Here is a 24,247-nt window from a genome sequence, read left to right on the forward strand (position 1 = left end):
CACCCAGGCCACCTCCTTCACTGAGGAGGGAGTTGAGTAACAAAGCTGGTCCTGCAGCCTCAGCGGCCTGCTCAGTCCTCCCCAGGTGCCTCGCGCCTCCTGTGAGTCTGGAGGCCAGTGTCCTGGGACCATGAGTCTGGGGGCCCTGCTCTGAGCCAGGGTGGGGGTGGGGAGGTGCCATCACACGGACAGGGAAGATGTTCCTCCCGATCAGCGATGCTGAAACAACTAATGGTGTTAAACTAGGAGGATGGTGCTTAATCCTCCCTAAGGCATCAGATGGAAGGGCTGCAGGAGGTGGGGCGGCCCTGCCGGCTCACTCCCCCCACCAACCCCCACTCATTCATTCATTCATTCATTCGTCAGGCACTTTCTAAGGGCCCACCTGTCAGCTTCACCCCAGACCTTCCCATCTCAGCAAATGGCACCACCAGCTACTTTGGCCAAAAAAAAAAGGAGTCATCTTTGATCCCCAATTTTTCTGATCCATCAGCAAATCCTGTCTGCTTTACATCCATTACACATCCAACATCAGCCCACGCCTCGGCCATGCTGCTCCCCTCTGGCTTGGATACTGCAGCAGCCACCAGCTGGACTCTTGACCCTTTGCCTTGGCCTCTAAAATCCATTTCTTCAATCATCAAAGTGACCTCGACACAGCGTCATTCTGACTCCACCATTTCCTGTCTTCAAGTCCTTCACTGTGTCCTACTAAATATTAAAACTTTTGGGACTTCCCTGGTGGCGCAGTGGTTAAGAATCCGCCTGCCAATGCGGGGGACACGGGTTCAAGCCCTGGCCCGGGAAGATCCCACATGTGGCAGAGCAACTAAGCCCCTGCGCCACAACTACTGAGCCTGCGCTCTAGAGCCTGTGAGCCACAACTACTGAAGCCTGCGTGCCTAGAGCCCGTGCTCCGCAGCAAGAGAAGCCACCGCAATGAGAAGCCCGTGCACCACAAAGAAGAGTAGCCCCTGCTCGCTGCAATTAGAGAAGCCCTGTGCGCAGCAGTGAAGACCCAACGCAGCCAAAAATAAATAAATAAATTTATTTTTTAAAAAAACCTTTTAAGGAAATTAAGCAGACCACCTTCAGCATCAGGCTATAAAGAGATAAAATGAACAGAAGAAAAGAAAGGCCCAGGGGTGGAACTGTGCATAAACGAGAACTTGCTATATGATGGGGAGGCATCACCAACCAGTGGGGAAAAGACAGACTTTTATAAATGGTGTTGGGACAAGTGGTGATCCATATGGAAAAAGTAAAATTAGATCCCCAACTAACACCACACACACAACTCCAGGTGGATTCCAGGCTTACTTGTGAATAACAAAAATTTTAACACATTTAGAAGAAAATCTAGGAGAATATTTTTATGACCTCAGGGTAAGGAAGGATTTCTTTTTTAAACAAACCTTTTGTTAATTAGAATATGCATTTAAAAAGTGCACATTATAAGTGTGCAGCTCCATAAAATTTCACAAAGTGAACCCAGCTTTGTACTCTGCACCCACGCCAAGAAATAGGATGCAACCAGCAACTCGGAGAGCTTCCCTGTGCTTTTTGGTAGGGAAGAATATCGTAGGTGCAAAAAGCATCAGCTGTGAAGGAAAATATAATGAGTTTGATGACATTAACATTCAGATCTTCAGTTCAACAAAAAATACCATAAACAAGATTGAAAGATATGCCACAATCTGGGAGGAGATACTTGCAATACATACGACCAGCAGGAGATTGGTTTCCAGAATATATAAAGGACTTCTGCAAATCAAGAAGACAACCAACCCAACAGAAAATTCAGCAGAAGTTGTGAACAAATACCTCCTAGGAAAAGAAACCCGTATGTATGGCCAATAATCATATGAGAAAAGAGGCTCTACCTTGCTGGTATCAGAGAAATGTAAATTAAAACAACAATGAGATATTATGTCTCACCCATCAAATTGGCAAAAATTAAAACAAAACAAAACTGGCGCTACCCAATGTGGCCCCCACAGCTGGTGGAGGAACAGATAAGGCCACTTGACAGGGGCATGATGTGGTATCTTGCCAGGTTGAAGGCAAGCATATCCATGACCTAGCCTTTCCTCCCCCAAGTACAGACTCTACAGAAGCTCTCATCTGAGTGCCCCGGGAGGGAAATAGGAAACATCATCAAAGTAAGAGACAGTCATGCAGTGGAAATGGCCTGGCAATTAAAGTAAGCAAAATAGAAGTGAATTATCAATTAGATACAGCAAACAGGACATGTGTTCAAGGCAAGACATGAGAGGTGGGAGCAAAACCAGAGCCTTCGGGAGGAGAGAGAGCCCACCTGAAGGGGCTGACCATAGGGAGGTGAGACACAGGCTGGGCCTTGAGCACTGGGGAGAATTTACATGTGAAGAAATGGGAGGAAAAAAAACCTTTCTTTTTTTTTTTTTTTTTTTTTTTGTCTCACTCACTTTACAAGTAATAAAGGTAAGCTCCAAGAAGGGAAATGACTTGCCTGCCACTTTGGGGACCAAGCTGAGATGGTAAGTGGGCCTCACCTGCAATTCTGAGCTCTTTCTCTTCTGCCCCCTGTCCCCTCCTCCCCATCCAATGGTCCCACCTCACAAAGGGCTGGACCAGTGCAGTAGCCCCCCTGCATCTTGTTCTCCACTCTGCACGTGGCCTCAGAGGCTTTCTTAGCCCAGCACCATAGTCACACAGCTCCCCTGCTCAGAAGCATCTATAGCTCCCCTCAACTCCAAGTCCAAACCCTTAGTGGTCTCCTATTCGAGGGAGTGATACATTTTTCACTAGGCTCACAGATTCTGTGGGCCAAGAATTTGGACAGGGCTCCGAGGGGCCAGCTTGTGTCTGCTCCACAGCATCTGGAGCCTCAGCTGGAGGACTTGAAAGCAAAGGGCTGCAAACCTGAAGGCACCTTCATTCCCATGGGGTGATTGATGCTGGAGACGGATCAGCAGAGATCTTAGCTGGGCACTGGCTGGAACTTCTACATGAGGCCCTGCTGTGTGTCCTGGGCTTCCTCACAACGTGGCTGATGGGGTCAAAGTTCAAGAGGGAGAAATAGAGAGAGGGGGGCAGAAGACTTACCACTTTTTGTGACCTAGCCTTGAAGGCCACACTGCATCACTTCCACTGCATTTTCTTCATCAAAGCAGCTACTAGGACTTCCCTGGTGGTGCAGTGGTTAAGAATCCGCCTGCCAATGCAGGGGACACGGGTTCGAGCCCTGGTCTGGGAAGATCCCACATGCCGCGGAGCAACTAAGCCCGTGCGCCACAACTACTGAGCCCACGTGCTGCAACTACTGAAGCCCGCGTGCCTAGAGCCTGTGCTCCGCAACAAAAGCCACCGTGGTGAGAAGCCAGCGCACTGCAACAAAGAGTAGCCCCCACTTACCGCAACTAGAGAAAGTCCGCGCGCAGCAACGAAGACCCAACACAGCCAAAAATAAATAAATAAATTTACTTAAAAAAAAAAAAAAAGCAGCTACTAAATCCTGCTCAATCTCAAGGAGAGGAGAAATGGAGAGGGAGCAGCAAGCTTTTAGAAGACCATGTGGGACCAGAATTATTTCTGTGGCCATTTTTAGACAGTAGATATAGGAAAACGCTAGTATTTAGAGCTGAGTTGGGGCAGATTTACAGCAGGCCTTGAATAGGAGCCTCTCAGGCCATGTGCAAAGTGGAGAACAAGAGGCAGGGAGGCCAATGAGGAGGCTACTGCACCCAGTCCAGGCCTTTGTGAGGTGGGGCCATAAGGGCTGGGAGGAAGGGATGGATGCAGTGGGGGGCAATAGAAAAGGCACAGAATTGCAGGTGAGGCCCACTTACCATCTCAGCTTGGTCCCCAACATGGCAAGTCATTTCCCTTCTTGGAGTTTACCTTTGTTACCTGGAAAATGAGTGGCACAAAAATAAACAAACAAAAGAAGGAGGTTTCTTATTCATATTATGGACCCTTTGAGAATCTGATGACAGGAATGAACCCTCTCCTCAGGGGAAGAAAGATGCACTCAGGCATCTACACGTGGAATTAGGCTAAGCCTTCTGCAGGGCTCAGAGTCAGCCTAGCTCAGTAGTTAGGGTGGGGCCACTGGACCCAGAATGTCTGGGTATGAATCCCGCCTCCACTGCTCACCAGGAAAGAGAACCTGGGTGAATGACTTGACCTCTCTGTGCCTCTGTTTCTCCACTTGTAGCAGTTAGCAATGCGTTTGGCTGTAGGTAACTGAGGACCCCAATGTTCAGTGGTTTTGGCAAAATGGCGACTCTGTTCCTCTCATCTGGAAAAGCCCAGATGTATATGGTTGCTGGTGTTGGTTGGGGAGCTCAGACAGAGGATTTTTGTCCCTTCTCTTAGAAAAGCTCAGGGGAGGGGAGGGATAAATTAGGTGTAAGGGATTAACATATACATAGCACTATATATAAAATAGATAAACAACAGGATTTACTATATAACACAGGGAACTGTATTCAGTATCTTGTAATAACCTACAGTGGAAAAGAATCTGAAAAAAATATATATATATATAATTGAATCACTTTGCTGTACACCTGAAACTAACACAATATTGTAAATCAACTCTACCTCAATTAAAAAAACAAACAAACAAAAAAATTCTTCACCCTGAAGACCTGCCCTTGAACTCATTGTCCGGAGTGGAGGCACGTGAACCACCCACCTGAGTGAGGGTGAGGGCTGGAGCATCAGCTCAGTGGTTCTCACCCCGACGGGACCTATGGAAATGTGTGGGGACATTTCAGGTTGCCACAGTGATTGGACATCTGCAAGGCAGGGGAGAGTTTTACAAGAAGCATTGTTCCCCCCAATGCCAAAAGCATCCCCCTTTGAAAAACTCTGAGGCTCTTCTGGTCTCTATCGCAGGGGCAATGAAGAAGGAAGGGTGGGGAATGCGGGCAGGTCGGCCAGCCCACGGCACAGACAGAGGCTGCTGCAAGGCGCATGGGTAAGTGCTCAGGTCAATGCACAAGCAAGGGACTTCCCTGGTGGTGCAGTGGTTAAGAATCCTCCTGCCAACGCAGGGAACATGGGTTCGTAGTCCTGGTCCGGGAAGATCCCACATGCTGTGGAGCAACTAAGCCCGTGCACCACAACTACCGAGCCTGCACTCTAGAGCCCGCGAGCCACATGCAGCTACTGCAGCCCATGCACCTAGAGCCTGTGCTCTGCGACAAGAAAAGCCACCACAATGAGAATCCTGTGCATCGCAACAAAGCGCTCTGCAACTAGAGAAAGCCCGCGTGCAGCAAAGAAGACCCAACGCAGCCAAAAATAAATAAATTTTTTTAAAAAAAGAAGGCATAAGCAAATGTTGGGGTCCCCTGAGGGCCCAGAGACTGCAGATGAGGCCCTCTGAGACCAGAGCCCCTGGGACCCTGCCAGGCCTCATGGTCAAGAAGAGACTGCAAAAAACCAACCACAGGACCAGGAGGTGCACGCAAGTGGGGACACAGAGTTTCTCTTCTTGTGCACTGGTTTTCCTCGCAGCATCTTGTTTCTCTTTGAAGCCTGCCTTGCCCTCGGGAGGGCCGCCCAGAGCGTCCCGCCACATCCTGCTGTGTCATGCCACATCCCACCGTCTGTCCCCAAAGGGATCCTGATTCAGCAGCAGACGCAGCAGGACAGGTGAAAGGAAGTGGGGGAAACGTCACTGCTGCCAGTCACCACGTCCGTCCGCTGGCCCAGTTCCCAGCAGGCAGGGAGTCAGCAGCCCCCTGTGGCCAAAGCCACAGCCCAGCCCTGCCAGCGGGCCAGCAACATGGCTGGCAGGACACGTGCTGCCTTCAGGACTGGGGGATGGAGCGGTCTGGGGAGGACGTGTGTGTCCCCTCCCCCCTCCAGGCCTGAGGGACAGAGAACCAGACCTCACCATTCCCGGGGGTTGACATCGGGGAGCAGGTCAGGAAGTCGGCCCTCTGCTCACAGCTGGAGCCCAAACCCTAGGCTTTGTGTACCTTTGTTTAAAGATAGTGGGTTTTGTTGTCGCTATTCTGATGATAAAAGCAAATCCAAATCGTGCTCACTGTCGAAAGTTTGAAAGGCACAAAGAAGTAAAAATCCAGCCTCCAGCCGGTCACCTAGGACAACCATTCTCAGCCTGTTGGCATATTTCCTTCTTTTTTTTCCGTGTGTGTGTGTGTGTGTGTGTGTGTGTGTGTGTGTGTGTGTGTATACAAGCTTCATTTTACATACTATCTTATTACCAGCTCCATTTAAAATTTTAAAACTATATGATTTTTGTTTTAAAACACTATAGATCAGTCAATGCCAACTCTTCCTCCTCCCACCCAGTTCCACCAATGTCCCCTTCCCCAGCATCACCCGTGTGATGTGGTGAGCACAGAGAGCGGTGGTCCCCAGGAATGGTCCTTAGGAAGCCAGAGGTGGGCACTCCTTTCCAGAACGTGTTTCCAAGCAGGAGATTTGCTGATTTACCCACCAAGTCCCCGGCCACACAGGGAATTCCCTCCATGAGTGGGAGGGGCCTCTGTCCATAGCTCCCCCCACTAACACACAAAGGAGGCCACAGGACGTGGGCGCTGGGGGCTACTGTTTCGGAACTTCTGGGCTGTTCCTCATCCCTCTTGCCCTTCCCCAAATTCAGGAGAAACCAATTTTCTCACCCTCCAAGGTTGGCCAAGGTATTTGAGTTCTGGTGACTACAGAGCCAGTGTGAGATGGACAGTTTCCTGCAGGAAGGTATGGGTGGGTCACAGGCTGGGCTCTTAGAGCTGGAAAAGTCTTCGGGTAATCCTAGCTGCCCTCCCTGAGGACCTGTTGTGTGCAGGGCCTCATGCCAAACATTTTATAGAATTAGTTCATCCCATGCATGTGACCTCTCAGCAGGAGAGGTATTATTATCCCCATTTAATGGATGAAGAAACTGAGGCTCAACCAAGTTAAGCCACAGGTCAGCTTCCTTATGGATGCATCAGGCATCTGAGGCCAAGAGAGCAGAGATAACCTGCCCAGAGTGGGGACCGGCCTAAAGCAAGTCTTGTCCCTTGGACTGAGCCTGGCTGCTTCTGTCTGAGAGGACTGGGGACTTTGCCTTGGACACAGGCCAGATACTAAGGCTCAAACAAACATGTCAGGCCCACAACCATGTTCCAGGCACCAGGCCTCCCCAACATCTGCCCACTGCTGCCCCACTGACTCATGGAGCCCAGAAAGTCCAAATTTTGTAAGGTCAACCCAACCACCCTGGGACTTCACCCCCTGTGCTTGTTGACGTGAGGGGCTATAAAGGCTTCTCCTTCTGGGCGTGTGGGCACAGGGACATGCACGTGTGTGCTCTGTCTCCCAGACCAACTGTCCAGTCACAGGCCAAGGCTTCCGGGCCAGGAGTAGGAAGACCAGAGCTCCAGACCCTCCTTCCCCGAAGAATGCCCCGCGTGACCTTGGCCGGGTCTCACTCCCTTCCTGAGCTTCGGCCTCCTCATCTGAGGAATCCTAACCCTGTGATTCCTGAGGGGCAGGGATGGTGTAGACACATTTATTTTGCCCCACACTCAGGAATGGCTCTTCCACCAGCAATAGCCATTTACGTCTCACCTCATGAGTGAATTCTGATAGATTAGTAGTGACTGTCTGGAACACTGTGGAAAGGAGTCCACAGCTGTGTGGTGATGGATTAGCAATGTCTGCCACAGGCTAGGACAAAGAAGTGGCGGCATGTGTGATGTGTCTGCCATAATATCATCCCCCAAGTGTCTGTCCCAAGTGAACCTTCAAGGAGTTCATTTGGGGAAATGTTCCCCACAGGTGAGTTGCCCCAATAACCTCATTTCTGGGAAGACCGAGTCCTTGGAGAAATTATGCAACTGTTGAGAGGGGATTTTGCATTGGTTCATGCTTTCCTTAGCCACTTCCTGTCCCAGATAACCAGCTCCAGTGCCTGCACTGGGGTTTATCTGTGAGGTCACCGCTACTTTGAGGTCTCCGATTCCGAGGACTCCTGTCACAGAGAACAGTGTTTGTAGGCTGCGTACTTTCCTGGCAGTGCCCCTGCTTCTAAATGCCCCCATTACCAAAACTTACACCTCCTCGTGACCCATTCTTGGTTGACATGCAAATTCAGACCTGGTTTATGTGGCTGAGATGGCAGAACACCTGACCCTCCTAGGAGTGCATGCTAAAAGCAGAAACTTAAATCTAGTGGTGGAATTCCAGACATTGTGGCAGGTAGATGGGGACACATCTGAGGATGTGGGGATGGTTTGACATTCATTGAATCAGCCTGGCCAGTGAGTGGCTTCACCCCACCTTTGTCACTGTTTGCCCAACCCTGAGCAGGTCTCTGCTGTATTTCCTCCTGGGACAGTCTTGTTTGGCTCTGATAGATGATTCCACTCCACCCTGTTTCCCAAGCCTCCTGGGTTGTAGGACTCCTCACCCAGTGCTGAGGGCCAAAGGAAGAGCCCTATGCTGGTCAGTGGCTCTAAATCGCGGAGAATGACTTGGGCAGTTGTAAGCAGATAGGGTACGGGTTCCCTGGAGAAAAAGAACCAGGCATGACTTTCTTGACATAAGAGAAGCCATTTTTGGCCTAAGCCGTTTAGTGATCTAAGCCTGGCCACAGTGCTTGCCCTTGAACAGGTCTCAGTAATTAATGATCTTAAGGGAAGTGAGGGAATGCAGGAACAAAGGAAAAGCAGTCAAGAAACAATAGTTCAGCGATAAAACAGAGTCCTAGTCCCTCCTCAAGGGATATACATCACAACCTGATACACATCTTTGAGTTCTGCTGGAACTAAGGCCCCCACCCAGGTGGAGGATGGTAACTACATGCTGAGACCCCCAGATTGGTCAGAACCTAAGAAACAATGATGACTTTTTCTGACCCTCATGACTTCAGTCAACTAAAGCTTGGACTCTGTCCACCTTTGCCCCAATTCTATGCTAAATTCTCCTCTGCTCAGGCCCCTTCATGAATATGCATGTCCCCTTAGCTTAGAAGTTTCCCAGTTTTGCTATTTGAAGAGATACTGCTTTGGGAAAGATCCCACTTGCTGCAAGTAATAAATCCTTCCCTCTTTGACTTGGTTGGGTCTTTTGGCTCTACACCCACCAAGAGGCGATCCCAGTTAGGGGGTAACACAGTGGGGAGCCTTCTACGGGACCCCAGAATTTCCCTGAGAGAAGGAATCCCACTTCCACCCACTATATGCGGCCTTTCCACAACCCCTCACCAAATGGATGCTCAGTTTCCACTTAAATGCCTCCAGAGACAGGGAACTCAGTTGGAAGGTTTGGAAATTCTAGGCATCTTTTACTTCTTCTTTGTGCTTTTAGGTAGATTCAAATTTTCTACAATGAAATCATTCATTCAACAAATATTTATGGTGGGGTGATGAATTGGGAGATTGGGATTGACATGTATACACTAATATGTATAAAATGGATAACTAATAAGAACTTGCTGTATAAAAACAAAAAAAAAACACCACAAATATTTATGGAGCACCTACTATGTGCCAGGCACTGTTATAGCCATTGAGGAACAGCAATGAGCAAAACGGATATAAATTCCTGCTCATGTAGAGCTGACATTCTAGTGGGAGAAGAAAGGCAACAAACACAAATGAGGAGAATATAGTGTGTCCAATGACAAAAAGTGCTGTGAGGCAAGGGAAGGGGAGTGGGGAGTGCTGTTTGTATTTTAACATACTGGAGGCAGTGAAGGTGACATCTGAGCAAAGTCCTGAGAGATGAGTGGTCACATGGGTGTCAAGGAAGAGAGGTCCAGACAGGGAACCGCCAGTGTAAAAGGCCCTGAGGTAGGAATGCAATTGGAGGGATAGAGAAACAGCAGGGAGGCCATGTGCTGCAGCCAAGTGGGCCAGGGGAGAACTGATGAGATGAGATCAGGTCAGGATGGCACAGGGTGGGATGGATGGTTCTTACATACATATAGCTTTTGTAATGCAAGAAGACAAATTGTTTAAACAGGAAAGGATTCTAGTAGAAGCACAAACCCAAAAGAAAAGAGTACCCAAATCCAATCATGGTGAGCCAAGCAAAAACCACACAGGGAACTTCATGATGGGACCAACATTTCTGGAGCTCTAACAGTGTCTGGCATGTCACCTGGAGCCATAGGGACAGGCTAACTTAGTTTTTATTTATTTATTAATTATTTTATTTTTGGCTGCATTGGGTCTTCGTTGCTGCATGTGGGCTTTCTCTAGTTGCGGCGAGCGGGGGCTACTCTTTGCTCAGTGCACGGACTTCTCATTGTGGTGGCTTCTCTTGTTGCAGAGCTCGGGGTCTAGGCGCGTGGACTTTAGTAGTTGTGGCATGCGGGCTCAGTAGTTGTGGCTCGCAGGCTTCAGTAGCTGTGGCACGCAGGCTCAGTAGTTGTGGCGCACGGGCTTACTTGCTCTGCAGCATGTGGGATCTTCCTGGACCAGGGCTTGAACCCATGTCCCCTGCCTTGGCGGGCGGATTCTTAACCACTGCGCCACCAAGGAAGCCCTAACTTAGTTTTTATAACCATATTAATCTAGGAAAAGAGAAACCAAATTACCATGCGGGGTGAGAGGCATAACAGAAAGGGCTGGGCTTCCTGGGGCCTAGTAGGGTGTGAAAGGGAAGGGTGTTTGCATTCTCAGGCCTGGCTCCAAGGTGGGCATGGAGTGTGCCCTCCTCTGCTCCCTTGGGCCTGTGTATGCCTCCCGGGGCCCTCACAAGGAGAGGGTCTCTGGCAGGCAGTGGGAGTACCCAGGCATTGAGGGCCAAGGCATTTGTTATACAAGCCTTAGCGTGAGTCAGCCCCAGCAGTCCGGTAGGCCCTGTGTGTCCTGATCCTTGAGGGCCATTCAAAAGGATGGCAGCCAGCTCCCAATAGAACTCAATTGGGTCATTGTCTTTGTCATTGAACTAATATGCAACTTCTGTTGCCCAGGAAGCATGGTAAGCTCAGACATGCTCTGTGACTTGCAAACTAAGCTTGGGCTGAGGCCTCAGCTTCAGGCCTACCTGATCGCCCTGTTTCTCCTGGACTTGGAGCTACAGGCTGAGGCTACAACAGGGAACACGGACAGGCCCAGGGCAGGGAATGAGCAAACAGGCATCACCAGGAGAGGGGCCAGGAGAGAAAGTGAGGCAGGGCAGGAGTTGAGGGAGGTGGAAGGCCACGGGGAGGTGATGGCTACAGAGTCCACACTTTCACCCTGAGCCTGGCCCAACCCCAGCCCAGCACAGCTGCCCAGGGACCGTAGAAGAACATTCAGAACTGTCAGTCCTTCACCAGAAGCTGACAAAGTGTCACTGTTACAGTCACCCGTCATGGACATAGAGCATTATTGTCTAAATGGTATTTTTGGGGTGTGTGTGTATGTGTGTTTATTCACTTTGATATTGAGAGAGAGGAGGCAGGGTCACATAACAGGCTCAGCACACTTTCACCCAGGACTCAGGGAGAGGGTCCCAGGGGGTCCACGCCCCCACAGGGACTGTCACCCACACACTCCCCTTCCTCCCTCTGCCCCAGACCCCATATATCCGGCCTGGCCCGGTCCAGCAGTGCCTAGCCAGGTGAGCAGTTATGGCCAGCACCTGATGGCAAAGAGTATAGTAAGGTCCCTGCCCCAGCTACCAGCCCTTCCAGTGATCACTGGGGTCAGCCTGACACAGGTTCAAATTCTGACTGTCCCATTTCCCATACATGTGATCTTGAGCAAGTTAATATTTAATCCCTCTAAGACTAAATGTTCTCATCTGTAAAATGGGTAGTGCTTACTTTATAGGGTTGTTTGGAAGATTACATAAAATCCTGCATGTAAAGCACTTAGTACAGGGACTTCTGTGGTGGTCCAGTGGGTAAGACTCTGAGCTCCCAAGGCAGGGAGCCCAGGTTCGATCCCTGGTCAGGGAACTAGATCCTATATGCATGCCGCAACTAAGAAGCCCGCGTGCCACAAGTAAGAAGTCCACATGCTGCAACTAAGACCCAGCAGAGCCAAAACAAACAAACAAATATGCATATATATATATATATATATATAAAGCATAGCACGGTGCCAGCTCATAGCAAGTACTTGGTAAATGTTAGCCATCATGATTATTTTCATCATCATTACTGTCGGCATGACCACCTTACAATCTACTGTTCACACAGGATTTCACTGCCCAAGTCTGCATTTGTGTGTATGATGGCATTGGCATCAAGCAGTCCTTTTTAATTGCTGCTGGCTAACAAGAAAAGAACAGAGGTGGATTTAATGCATAAATGATGCATTGAAGCCAAGTGCAGCCCGAATGATGTAACAGCCCACTGTGCAAACAGAAGTATTGCAGTAATTCAAATAGAGAAAAGTAGTGGGAGAACTAAGTCATTCCCCAGCACAGGGCAGCATCCACAGGCATGTCAAACTCAAAAGGAAATCTACTCTTACTGGTCAGTCCGATATCACTGTAAGTGGCAGTTTGGTTTCAGCCAAACAACATCATCCTTCCCATTAAACTAATATTGTCACTTTGAATTGTATTGGGTTTGTAGTTTTGTTTATTTATTTTTGCATTCTCTGTCCCTTTTTAAAAATTTTTTATTGAAATATAGTTGATTTACAGTGTTGTATTAGTTTCAGGTGTATAGCAAAGTGATTCAATTATATATATATACAATATATATATACATATATATATATTCTTTTTTATTTTTATTTTTTTTATTTATTTTTAAATTTTTTGGCTGCACCACACAGCATGTGGGATATTAGTTCCCCAACCAGGGATCTAACCCACATCCCCTGCATTGGAAGCACAGAGTCTTAATCACTGGACTGCCAGGGAAGTCCCTATATATTCTTTTTTAGATTCTTTTCCATTATACATTATTAAAAGATATTGAGTATAGTTCCCTGTGCTATTCATTAGGTCCTTGTTTGTTATCTATTTTATATATAATAGCATGTATCTTTTAATCCCTTGTTTATTTTTATTATGTAAACTTCTCCAGAATGTACTGCTAAGTAAAAAAACAAATTGTAATATGCTACCTTTTGATTAAAAAAAGGGAAGTACAAGAATAGAGAGAGATAAATGTGTGTGTACATATAATTTGGGGGGGTTTTGTTTGTTTGTTTGTTTGCAGAAAGAAATACTGGAAGGATAAATCAGATCTAATAAAAATTGGTATTCAAGGGACCTCCTTGGTGGTCCAGTGGGCAAGACTCCACGCTCCCAGTGCAGGGGGCCTGGGTTCCTCCCTGGTTGGGTAAGTAGACCCCACATGAATGCCGCAACAAAGAAGTCCGCATGCAGCAACTAAAAATCCCGCATGCTACAACTAAAAGATCCCACATGCTGAGACTAAGACCCGGCACAGCCAAAATAAATTAATAAATTAATTATTTTTTAAAAATTGGTACTCAAGTGTGGAAGGGGGCTGCACAGAAGGGGCAGAGGTATGACCAAGATTGCTTTATGTGTATTTTTCTGTATAGTTTTTTGTTTGTTTGTTTTTTGGGGGTTTTTTTGCAGTGCGCGGGGCTCTCACTGTTGTGGCCTCTCCCGTTGCGGAGCACAGGCTCCGGATGCAGGCTCAGCAGCCATGGCTCACAGGCCCAGCCGCTCGGCGGCACGTGGGATCCTCCCGGACCGGGGCACGAACCCGTGTCCCCTGCATCGGCAGGCTGACTCTCAACCACTGCGCCACCAGGGAAGCCCTCTGTATAGTTTTGACCTTTGACTCATTTTGGCTTGATGCTTGCATGACAACTATAAGGAGTATACTTAATAAAACAAAAATAATTTACACCTCAATCAGCACTGGGGAGGCTGCAGGGGTCTCTTTCCCATGAAGGGAGTGTACAGGACTCAGATTTGAGACCCATGTCAATGATAAAGAGCCCTATTCCGGGACTTCCCTGGCGGTTCAGTGGTTAAGACTGTGCGCTTTCACTGCAGGGGGCACGGGTTCCGTTCCTGGTCAGGGAACTAAGAAGACTGGCCCTGCCCAGGATTCTATGAGAGGACTTGGTAGTGATGTGGCCTGACCGCCAGGCACCCCTTAGCGAGCACTGCCCACTCATGTGCCTGAAATGGGTTCTAGAGCCTCCAGTCCCCAAGCAGGCATTGGGGTGTGGGGTGGCAGCTGCCACCAAGACCCCACCAGCCTCAATCAGCCTGGTCCCTTTGCCCCAGCGGCTGCCCACATTTTCTGCGTGTCATGATGTGAACATGTCGGGAAGCACTGCCTCAGAGGACTGTCTGCTGACCTCTGATCTCAAAGGAGCAGGCAGCTTGCAAAATGGTTACAAGGTACCCCATGTGCCACCCAGGGATCAGGCCACACCAAAGGCTGCTTTCAGCACAGCAGCAATGCAAGGAGGCTGGCCGCTCTCCTCCTAGGAAAAATAAAAAATCACCTAACGGCACCAAAGAAGGGCCACAGGGAGGGCAGAGATTTCATCCACGAACGCCTGGGTTTGGGCCAATGCAGAAGAGTTAGAAGACTCCACAGCCAGCCCACTGAAAGAGTGTGCCTGCCTCAGAAGGGAGGAGGGTGTAATTTAATCATAGTAGCTACCACTGCGGACCAGACACTGTGCTGAGTGAGTACTTTACAGGTATCACCTGATGGGCTGGGTATTTTTTACCCCAGTTTACAGATGAGGAAACTGAGGCCCTGAGAGGTTACGTAATTTGCCCAGGGATTGGGGGTAACATTCAAGCGAGTGTCAGGGCTGGGCTGGTAACAGCACATGGTATGGGGTGAAGGGCAGCTCTGTGGTTCTGCAGCACACACCCTATAGAAACATCAACATTACGACTGGGAGAGTGCAGGTGAACAAGTCTTGTCCAAGAAAAAGTAAAAGGTGAATCACAGCTGAGCCACCCACATCACGGTGCCTTGGGAATCGGCATCTGATTCAGCCCTTGTTCACCCTCTTCTAGAGGCAGAAAGCTGAGTGGTTTAAGTGTGTGTGTTCCCCAGGTTCAAATCCTGGATCTTCCTCTTCCTGTGACTCCAAGCAGGCTCTCAAGGCCTCGGTTTCCTCATCTGTAAAATGGGAATAACAATGGTGCCCAGCTCAGGTTGCTATGAGAAGTAAAGGGGGCAGTGAGAGGAAAGCACATAGCAGGGTGCCTGCCAGGGAATGAGTGGTGAGTGCTCTGGGAGTTTTACTGTTAACTCAGGGCAATCCCTTTTTGCCAAGTCTGAAGCTAAAGATGCTGACAGGGATGTAATTTAGGGAGAAGCACCTGAACCCACCCAAGCGGTTGGGCAGTGGGGCCCCAGGCCTGGCTGCCCTGGCCAGCTCTTGGCCTGAGGAGGTTCTGCCTTCCCAGGGCAGACAAGTGGCATGGCTCCCGTCCATCCTTCCCAGGCCTGCTCCCTGCTCAGGAGCCCACATATCCGCTTAGTGGGTTATGAGAGTCACCCTGACGTCCCCAAGCCAGAACCCTCACCCCACATGTAACATGGGAGGGTCACAAATGGTGCCTCCTGCATAGAAAATCGTGGGGCTCCCACTCTTACCCTCACCCCCCCCATGACGTGTCTTCTCCCCATGGTAGTCAGAGGGGCCTTTGAAAAGGCCCAAATTAGTAAAATTCCTCCAAACTGCCCATTGTTCAATTCAGCATCCAGCCCAGCCTGCCAGATGCTGCATGGTCTAGCCTTGCCCACCCCTCTCATCCCAGCTATTCCCACTGTCACCCTCTCCCACGGCGCTCCGGAGAAGTGTCTGCTCTCCAAGTGCACGAGCTCACACACCAGGCCCACGTACCCTGGTTTCCTCTGCTCACTGCCTGGGACTCCCTCTCTCCAGATCTTCACTCCTTTGTCTCTTGCTTAAGCCTCTGCTCAAATATCACCTCCTCAGAGAGGCCTTCCCTGACCATCCCAGGAACAGTAAGTATCCTCCCCTCCCCCAGGCACTACTACACCCCCCTCTGTTATTTTTGTTCCAGAGTACTTACCAGGATCTGAACTTCTCTTATAAACTGGCTTAGTTACCTGCTGTCTGCTTCCCTCACAACGGGAGCACTGGAGGACGTCCCACACCACACCCAGTCAATGTCTGAGGAAGGAATGATTGAAATGCCTGGTGCACAATCAACTCTCCACAAACAGAGATTTTTATTGTCACACATCCCCATGCTAGGCCTCTCCTTGCTCGTCTTCCTCACTCTGGACTTCTGAGACCCTCGGTGGAGGTCTCCATCAGCTAAAAAGCACTTGAACTGTCCTCGAGACGCCTCTCATTGTTTGCCGCCCCCAGGTCTCCCTCCTGGGCATCTTGGCACCCCTCCCTGCTGAGTGCACCCCCCTGGGCACGGTCGATTCTGGCAACTTTCCCGTGCACCCATCTCCTATAAAGGCTCTCCGCTCCCCAGCTGTACCAGCCCCACTGAGGGATAGCACCTGCCTCCTCCAGGTATTAACTGGCTTTTCCCCCAGGAGTGTTAGTTTTAGGGATTAATGGTAGTGGAGGAGCCTGTAAGTTCCAGATTCATCTGTTCCTTTCCTGGCAGCCAGCACTACATTTGTTGTTTTTTTTTTTCCCAAGCCCCTGATAATACCTTTCCAGACACGTTGGTTTGAATAGCATCATCCAATGCAAAAACTCTCCAGTGTTTCCTCTAAACCAGCGGACAGGCTCTCGCTGGCTTGATGGAAAGAAGTCGGAGCTGAATGTTCTCAGCATCCCTTTTCCTCCTTCCTTAGGCCCATGATCATTTTCTTTTTCTTTTTTGCGGTACGCGGGCCTCTCACTGTTGTGGCCTCTCCCGTTGCGGAGCACGGGCTCCAGACACGCAGGCTCAGTGGCCATGGCTCACGGGCCCAGCCGCTCCGCGGCATGTGGGATCTTCCCGGAACGGGGCACGAACCCGTATCCCCTGCATCGGCAGGCGGACTCTCAACCACTGCGCCACCAGGGAAGCCCCATGATCACTTTCTTTTTTGCTGTTTCCTTTTTAAGTACTGCAGTGACCACCACCCCTCCCCCCATTCATCTGGCACAGTCAAGAAATGGCTAATCCATGTTAGTAAATTTCCAAACTAATGCCTTTCAAGCACTAAAATGTTAAAACAATGAAATACATTTTAAAACAGCTTTATTGACATATAATTGACACGCTATAAACTGCACATATTTAAAACGTACAACTTGATCCATTTTGACGTTTGTGTGTACCCATGGAATCATCACCACAATCAGGATAATGAACATATCCATCACTCCCCAGAGTTTCCTCCTGCCCCGCCCCTCTGCCCCCAGCCACCACTGATCTGCTTTCTAAATACATATTTAACGCGAAGCTGGCTCACTCCCCCACCTCAGTAAACAGAGTGTGATCAATGTGATTGTTCCTTTCCTCAATTCAGCATTATCATTAACGTTCCTGAGACCGATGTCCTCAGGCGTCGGGGAGATACATAAGATTGTTTGCCCTGAACACTAAATGGCCCCATTTGTCGCATTGCCATGCCAGGCGGTTTGGGGTTTGGGAATTTTCTCCCTTGCTGCCTGCTGTCTCAGTGCATAGTTCCCAGCAGACAACCCCTGATGCCTGAAATCCCGGCACACCTACCGTCTTCTGCACCACTCCCAGCCCTCACTCTGGACCAGTGGTTCTCAGCCGGGGGCAATTTTACACGCTCCCCTCCAGGGGACGTTTGGCAATGTCTGGGGATACTTTTGGTTGTCATAATGGGGGTGAGGTGCGACTGGCCCCTCGTGTTTAGAGACCAGGGATGTTGCTAAACATCCTTCCATGCAAAGGACAGTTCCCAGAACAAGAATAACCTGGCCCAAGATGGCAATAGTGTGAGGTTGCAAAATCCTGTTCCAGTAACAAAACTGATAGGAAAATTCAACAAGAAGTCATGTTAACTGTTTTACTTTTTTGTATCAAGAGGGAGAAGGAAGGGCAGAGCTTGTTGGAGCTACAAGGCCAGAAGGGAGGGTGAAGCTTCAGGAAGATACTGTCATGTCTCAGGTACCTCCTGCCTCCCAGAGGTGGTCGCTGGCTTCCTGAGGACAAGTTCTAAGGGACTCAGCTTGAGGTCCCAGGGCCCAGCATTCAGCAGGTGCCCAATGAATGTCTGCCAGACTAGACTGCACCCAAAGCACCTATTTGGTGCCCAATTGTGGGTAGCACTGCCTGGGCACTGAAGGCAAGGCAGAAGACACAGAGCCAGCAGAAGGGAAACATTAAGCTGACCAGTGACTTGGGGAGGCAGCAGAGCCAGCAGGTGAAAGGTAAGTGCGGAGCTAGCCCAGTAATTGGGAACATGAGAAGGGCTGACCCTGCTGCAATCCTGTCCCAGTGTGACCAGATACATCACCACCACATCACTTCTAGCTCCTCCCCCCACCCACACAGACACCCTGTTTTCCTGTCCTATAAAGGAGGTTTTCCCAAAGTGGTTTAGCCAGAACTGGAAGGGCCCCGCCCAGTGATGGGATAGGAGGAGGCTGACTGTTGCCCCATCAGCGTTCAGGAGGGACCCCAGCTGTTCTGGAGCTAGATGGTGAAGTATGGGCATGCTTTATTCAGTTTTGCATGACTTAAAATTTTAATTATTCTAAAAGTTATTGTAGAAATTCCTGAAAATGCAGGTAACCAAAAAGACAACAAAAAGCTCTCAAATCCCACCCTTTTAGAGAAAATACCAATTGAATTTTGTTGTCTGCTCTTCTATGCATGTGTGGATGTGGTGCAGACATTTTGATTAAAACCAGGTGTGGGGGGACTTCCCTGGCAGTCCAGTGGTTAAGACTCTGCGCTTCCACTGCAGGGGTCGTGGGTTCGATCCCTGGTCGGGAACTAAGATCCTGCATGCCGAGTGGTGCAGCCAAAAAAAAAAAAAAGAAGAAAAAAGAAAAAGCCCAGGTGTGGGTGCTGCTGTGAAGGCTTTGTTTGTGGTGCCTGAGAGTGGGGCAGAGATTTTGAGAGAAACGGTCCCCCGGAGCACTCCAAGGGGACAGTGGGAGTGCCTGAGGTAAGGGTGACTGGGTGGATTTTACCATAGGACAACTGTTGCTCTTGGGAGTCTCCCAGGTTAGCCCCAAATCCAAGGATAAAGAGAGGCCTGGCTGGCTAGACAGCTCCTCTGGCCCCCTGCTGGGAAGGTGGGAACTGGTCAAAGCCCCTTCCTCCCTCAGGCCTTACCCATCAGGCCCTGCTCCACCCCACAGGTCGCCCCCCAACAAGTCTGTTGCTAGACTTCTGTCACGTGGTGCCTCCTGTCCTATTAACTGCTGTGTAAAACTGATAACTGTGATCCAGAGGCCCCTGGGCTCTTAGGTCCCCAAGTCAGTGGACCTGGGCTCTGCAGGCAGTTTAGTTCCTTCTGGCTTTTAAGGCCTCAGACAAATTGTTGGGAGTGATAAAGAGAACAAAACCTGCCCACAGGACTTGTTCCAGGAGAAAAAGAAAGAAGTTGGCTAGCAGTCACCAGCTGTGGCAAGCTGGGATTCTCTCCAGAGGGCTTTTCGCAAGGAGGGTGTCTTCCACATTGTTTTTCTCTTTTGTTTTTTGGGGGTTTTTTTGGCCACGCCGCATGGCATGAGGGATCTTAGCTCCCTGACCAGGGATTGAACCCTTGCCCCCTGCAGTGGAAGCACAGAGTCTTAACCACGGGACCACCTGGGAATTCCCTCCACATTCTTTTTAACAACCGAATCGTTATAAAGTACAGTTGTATGGGAAACCCTAAAATAGGAGCAAGACTAAGGTGGAGATCCTCCGGGGCAAGGGCTCACTCTCTCGGTCCTCTCCTCTCTCCTCCCCTCAGTGATGCACCTCTGAGCAACAGTTGAAAGAATTCTCCTTATGCCAAAGGCAGGATTGGAGGGGCAGGCTGGGGGAAGAAACTGGGAAGCTCCAGTGCCTCTGCTGGGTGGCAGCCGTCTGAGACAGGGCTAGCCCCTCCTCCCCCTCAGATCCACTGAGGCTCCCCTGGGGCCAGCCTCCAGGATGGGTGGGGCACCTAGAGGCAGACAGGATTGCTTTCTTTCCGGGTTGACCTTTCTTGTAAGTCTGAGGACAAGGGGGAAGGGCACTGGGGGACTCCGAGGCTAGATGGAACCAGCCCTGTCCCTATTTCCCCTAAATAGGGATCTCTTGCTCACAGACTTAGGAAGAACCGTGACTCACTTCCTGCCTAGGTCTGACTGAAGAAGTATTGTTTTCCCAACTGTGGCTGATCCTGCTAGTTGGGGCCACCCCAGGGTGGCCCCTAGGAGTCTTTGCTCCCTGTGGGGGGCAGTTCCCATTCCAAGAGGGGGCCAACTGGACTTAAATCCCGGCTCAACTTTTTTTTTTTTTGCGATACGCGGGCCTCTCACCGCTGTGGGCTCTCCCGTTGCAGAGCGCAGGCTCCGGATGCGCAAGCTCAATGGCCATGGCTCACTGGCACAGCTGCTCCGCCGCATGTGGGATCCTCCCTGACCGGGGCACGAACCCATGTCCCCTGCATCGGCAGGTGGACTCTCAACCACTGCGCCACCAGGGAAGCCCCCGGCTCAACTTTTAGGACCGCACATTGTTCCCTGAGTTTCTGGTTTTTGCACTGTTTGTACAGGTGCCCAAACAGTACCTTATCCCACTAGTTGAATATTATCTCCATTTTACAGAGGGGTAAATTGAGGCTCTGAGAATTAAGTAACTTGTCTAAGGTGGCAAAGTATAAAATAGTACTGCAGGGTTTTGAACGCAGGTTTGCTGGTTGACTTGTCACCTAGTGAGTTACTTTACGAATGTTACTTAACTTCTCTGGGCCTCAGTTTCCTCCTCCATAGATAGTGATACATGAAAGATCCCTAAAGGAAAATTGTATCCACCTTACAGGGTTTGTGGTTAGGATGAAATAATTTAACACACGGAAGGAGCTGAGAACCACTCCTGGCTCAGAGAACATGCTCTGCAGTGTTCGGTGCTCGTTTTTTTTGTCATTATCCCCAAACCGGTGTTCAAGAGGTCACAGGATAATATTGTTCTGCCAGGTTATCTCAAAGCGAGCAGGAAAGGATGGGCAGAGACTGCTCTGCGACCTTGGAATAACCCAGCCTGGGGAGCTTTTGGCCACATTTCCCCTCTTTTCTCTCTCAGCTCAAGCAGTGGTGGCCTCGGCCAAATAGCACAGACGTTTTCTAGGGCAGGGACCCAGGGAGGGAGAGGAGCCGGCTGGTATATTGCAAGTAGCTCAGATTCAGGCTCTGCCAAAGCCCTAGATCTCTTCCAGGCTCTGAGGCCTGCTAGTTGTGGTATCTTGGGCAAATTATTTAAACCTTGTGCACCTCAGTTTCCTCATCTGTAAAATGGGATTAATAATGTCAGCCTGAAAGGATTATGTAGATTAAATAATGTACACGAGAAGAAGATAATATAAAATGACTGGCCTGGTGCCTGGCAGGCGGTTGGAGTTAAAAAAAAAAAAAAGTTTTTAAAAAATTAAAAGGGGATGGGCTACTTGTTCTGCTTATCCACCTGTCTATATAAATGCAAATAAAATCGTGAGTCCTCTAACTGTAGGCGACGAGGAGGTTTGCCCAGGCGCGGTGAAGCCCGACCTCAGATGGGGTACCCCAGGTGCGTCATCCCAGGGCACTTAACTCGGTCGTGCCCAAACTCGTGGCTTAGGAGTGGGGAAGTGGGGGGAGAAGGCCAGCTTCCCCAGAATCCGGCCGAGACTGGGCTCGGAGTGACGCCTCGAGCCCTTCCCAACCCCTGCCAGGAGTTCCGAGTTCGGGTCTCCGCGGCCGCCGGCCCGGGGAGCTCGCGGCGCGAAGAACCGAGCCCGGGGCGGGGGTGCGGGCAGTGGGGCCTGGGCGACGCGCTGGGCGGCCGCGAGGGACCGGGCGCGCAGGCGGGGTAGGGTCGGGGTCGCTGGCGCGGAGGCAGCCCGGGCCCGGCTGCCCGCCCGGCTTTCGAAACTGGCCCCCGGGCCGGCCCCGAGGGTGAAGCCGCGGGGAGCAGGAAGGGCGCCCCGCAGCCCACCTGAGAGCGTCGGGCCCGGCTTGGCTCCCAGCCCTTGTAGGTGCCGGTACTTTTCCGCTTGGGGCCGGGGCGAGCCCTCTGACCTCAGGAAGCGCCAGCGGGGCCCCCGCTGGGGGCGGGATGGCGAGAGAATTCCAGAGGCGCCGGGTGCTCCCGCCTCCGGGCCGTCCTTCGGGGGCCGCAGCCGCCGGCTCGCCCACTCCGCGGCTGGGGAGGGCCTGCGCTCCCGCCGGGGGAGGGGAGGAGCGGCTGTTCGCGAGGCGGAGGAGATTATTCACCGCCCGGGCCTCGTCCCCGCCTGCACACCTGAGCGGCGAGACACTTAGGTGCGGGATCCGCGGGCGCTGGGAGGCTGGCTCAGGTAGGTTCCGGGGCTGCCTCCCGCGGAGGCCTGGCCGAGACCCCTGCTGCCCTCGTGGGGTGGCTGGATTGAGGGGCGGCCTGCTTGCCAGACAGGTCTTACAGCAGTCACTTGTCAGGTCAGTACCTGCTCTCCCCGCCATCCTCTAGACCCTTGACCCTGGGGGTGCAGACCCTCCTCCACCGGAGGGTGTCAGAATTCTTTCTGACTTGGGAAGTGGGAGGGGAACCCAGGTGATGTGGCCTAGTGAGGGCTGGGCAGCTGCTGGCCAGGTGTGGGCACAGCATAGGAGAGTAGCCAAGCCTGACCCGTCTCAACCACAGTGGCCGAAGTTTTACGATTTCCTATATTGGGCTTCCACATAAGATTTGATTTTTTAAAGATTCTGTGGCTTTAAAAAAAAGTTTGAAAACCTCTGGTCTAGCAGTTTTTACCATCTAGGAAACTGAGGCCTAGAGAGAGGAAGTGACTTAAGATCACACAGAAAATGAGTAAAGATTGGAATTCAGAATTTCAGCACAGCCTTCAGTGCCTGTTACAGGACCTGGCTTGGTGTCTCTTTGCCGGAGAGACGGGACCAGGTTTCCCAGGCAGCCCTGTCCACGCCAGACCCCCAGTGCCTGGGAAACAGCAGCTGGACCTGGAGGAGGTTCAGTTTGGGTGCCTCGGAGTGGGTGTCTGTGTCAGGAGGTTCCTGGGACTGGAGAAAAGGGCTTTGACCTAGAACACAGCCACAAAGAGCACCCACAGGTCTCTCTGTGGCCACAGCCTGGAGCTGACTCCCATGTGAGAGGGCCTCACAGGAGGCTGGAAATACAGCAAGCCTCCGGGTTTGAGCCGAACTGGGACTCAGAGGGTGAGTCAGAGTCTGGGATGGGGGTGGGGAGAAGCCCATTCATTCATTGTTCTCAGTGCCTGCTCTTTGGGGAGGGGGTCCTCCCTCCCTCCCTCCCTCCTTCCCTCCCTCTCTCCCTCCCTCTCTCCCTAGGAGGCTTCAGGCTCTGTGGAAGCCATATCTACGGCTCACCGTGGCTGGGGATGCTGAGCAAATGAAGCCTTGTCCTTACTTGGGGAATTGTTTGGTTGTGCCTGAAGCCCGCTTTCTTTTTGGGTGCTGCAAGGTAATTAAATAATCACCTTTACCACCAAGCAGCTGCAGCTCCATCCACAATGTCCCGGAACTTGGGCTGGACGCAGATGAACCCAGTCTTGATTTGGGAGTTCCAGTATGGCTCACAGCACTGTGGTCAGGAGATGGTCTTTCTTGACATCTGGACCCAAGAGGCTGCTCTTGTGGCAAGAAGGGGAGAAGAGGGCCTGTTTCTATCTGGCTCAGCCCCTAGGGCTCCACATCCTCTGTTAAATGAGGGGCTTGGGTTTCCTTCACCCCCTAGGGCTGAATGTCTGGCTGTCCAGCCATTGCTCAGACCAGCTTTCCGGAACTTGGTCGCCCAAGGCATCATGGGGCTGTGGCTTCCAGGCCTGTCCGGGAACCCTGTGGACTCTGCCCATCCAGGGTGAGGAGGAGCTGCATTGTGGATGCCTCCTGCCATCAGCTGTCAGGTTATTTTGGTGTAAACTGAAAATACTCCAGGAATTGTGTGTTGAGTCTCTCCAGCCTGCAGGGTGGGACTGCAGCAGGAGCAGGCAGGGAGGCTGACTGTGGCTGAGGGCAATCTCTGGAAAAGGAGTGTTCCCAGTGGTGAGCCCGCCTGTCCAGCTCTCCGGGGCCCGGGTGAGATGGGGAGCTTCATTTTGCCGTCCAGCAGAGTGGCCTCCTTTGGGGCTGGGCCCTGGGAGTGGTGGGGCATCCAGGGCCGTGTAGGCAGGCGCTCTGCTCAACAAGCTTGGCACTGAGGCGGGACACCTCCGGCAGCCCCATGGGGACCTTCCCCAGCTTCTCCC

The 24,247-nt window shown here is 51.0% G+C and overlaps 1 long non-coding RNA gene across 1 annotated transcript in view; it reads left to right on the top strand.

The window, feature by feature from the left end:
- Nucleotides 1-817, top strand: part of LOC112414177 (uncharacterized) — a 21,582-nt gene extending 20,765 nt beyond the window's left edge. The window contains exon 7 of the long non-coding RNA XR_003006097.1: nt 367-817. This is a non-coding gene — a long non-coding RNA (uncharacterized LOC112414177). The remainder of the gene's footprint in view (nt 1-366) is intronic.
- The last annotated feature ends 23,430 nt before the right edge of the window (nt 818-24,247 follow it).

Source organism: Neophocaena asiaeorientalis, unplaced genomic scaffold (genome assembly GCF_003031525.2).
Source record: "Neophocaena asiaeorientalis asiaeorientalis breed wild unplaced genomic scaffold, Neophocaena_asiaeorientalis_V1.1 scaffold346, whole genome shotgun sequence".
Lineage (NCBI taxonomy): Eukaryota > Metazoa > Chordata > Mammalia > Artiodactyla > Phocoenidae > Neophocaena > Neophocaena asiaeorientalis.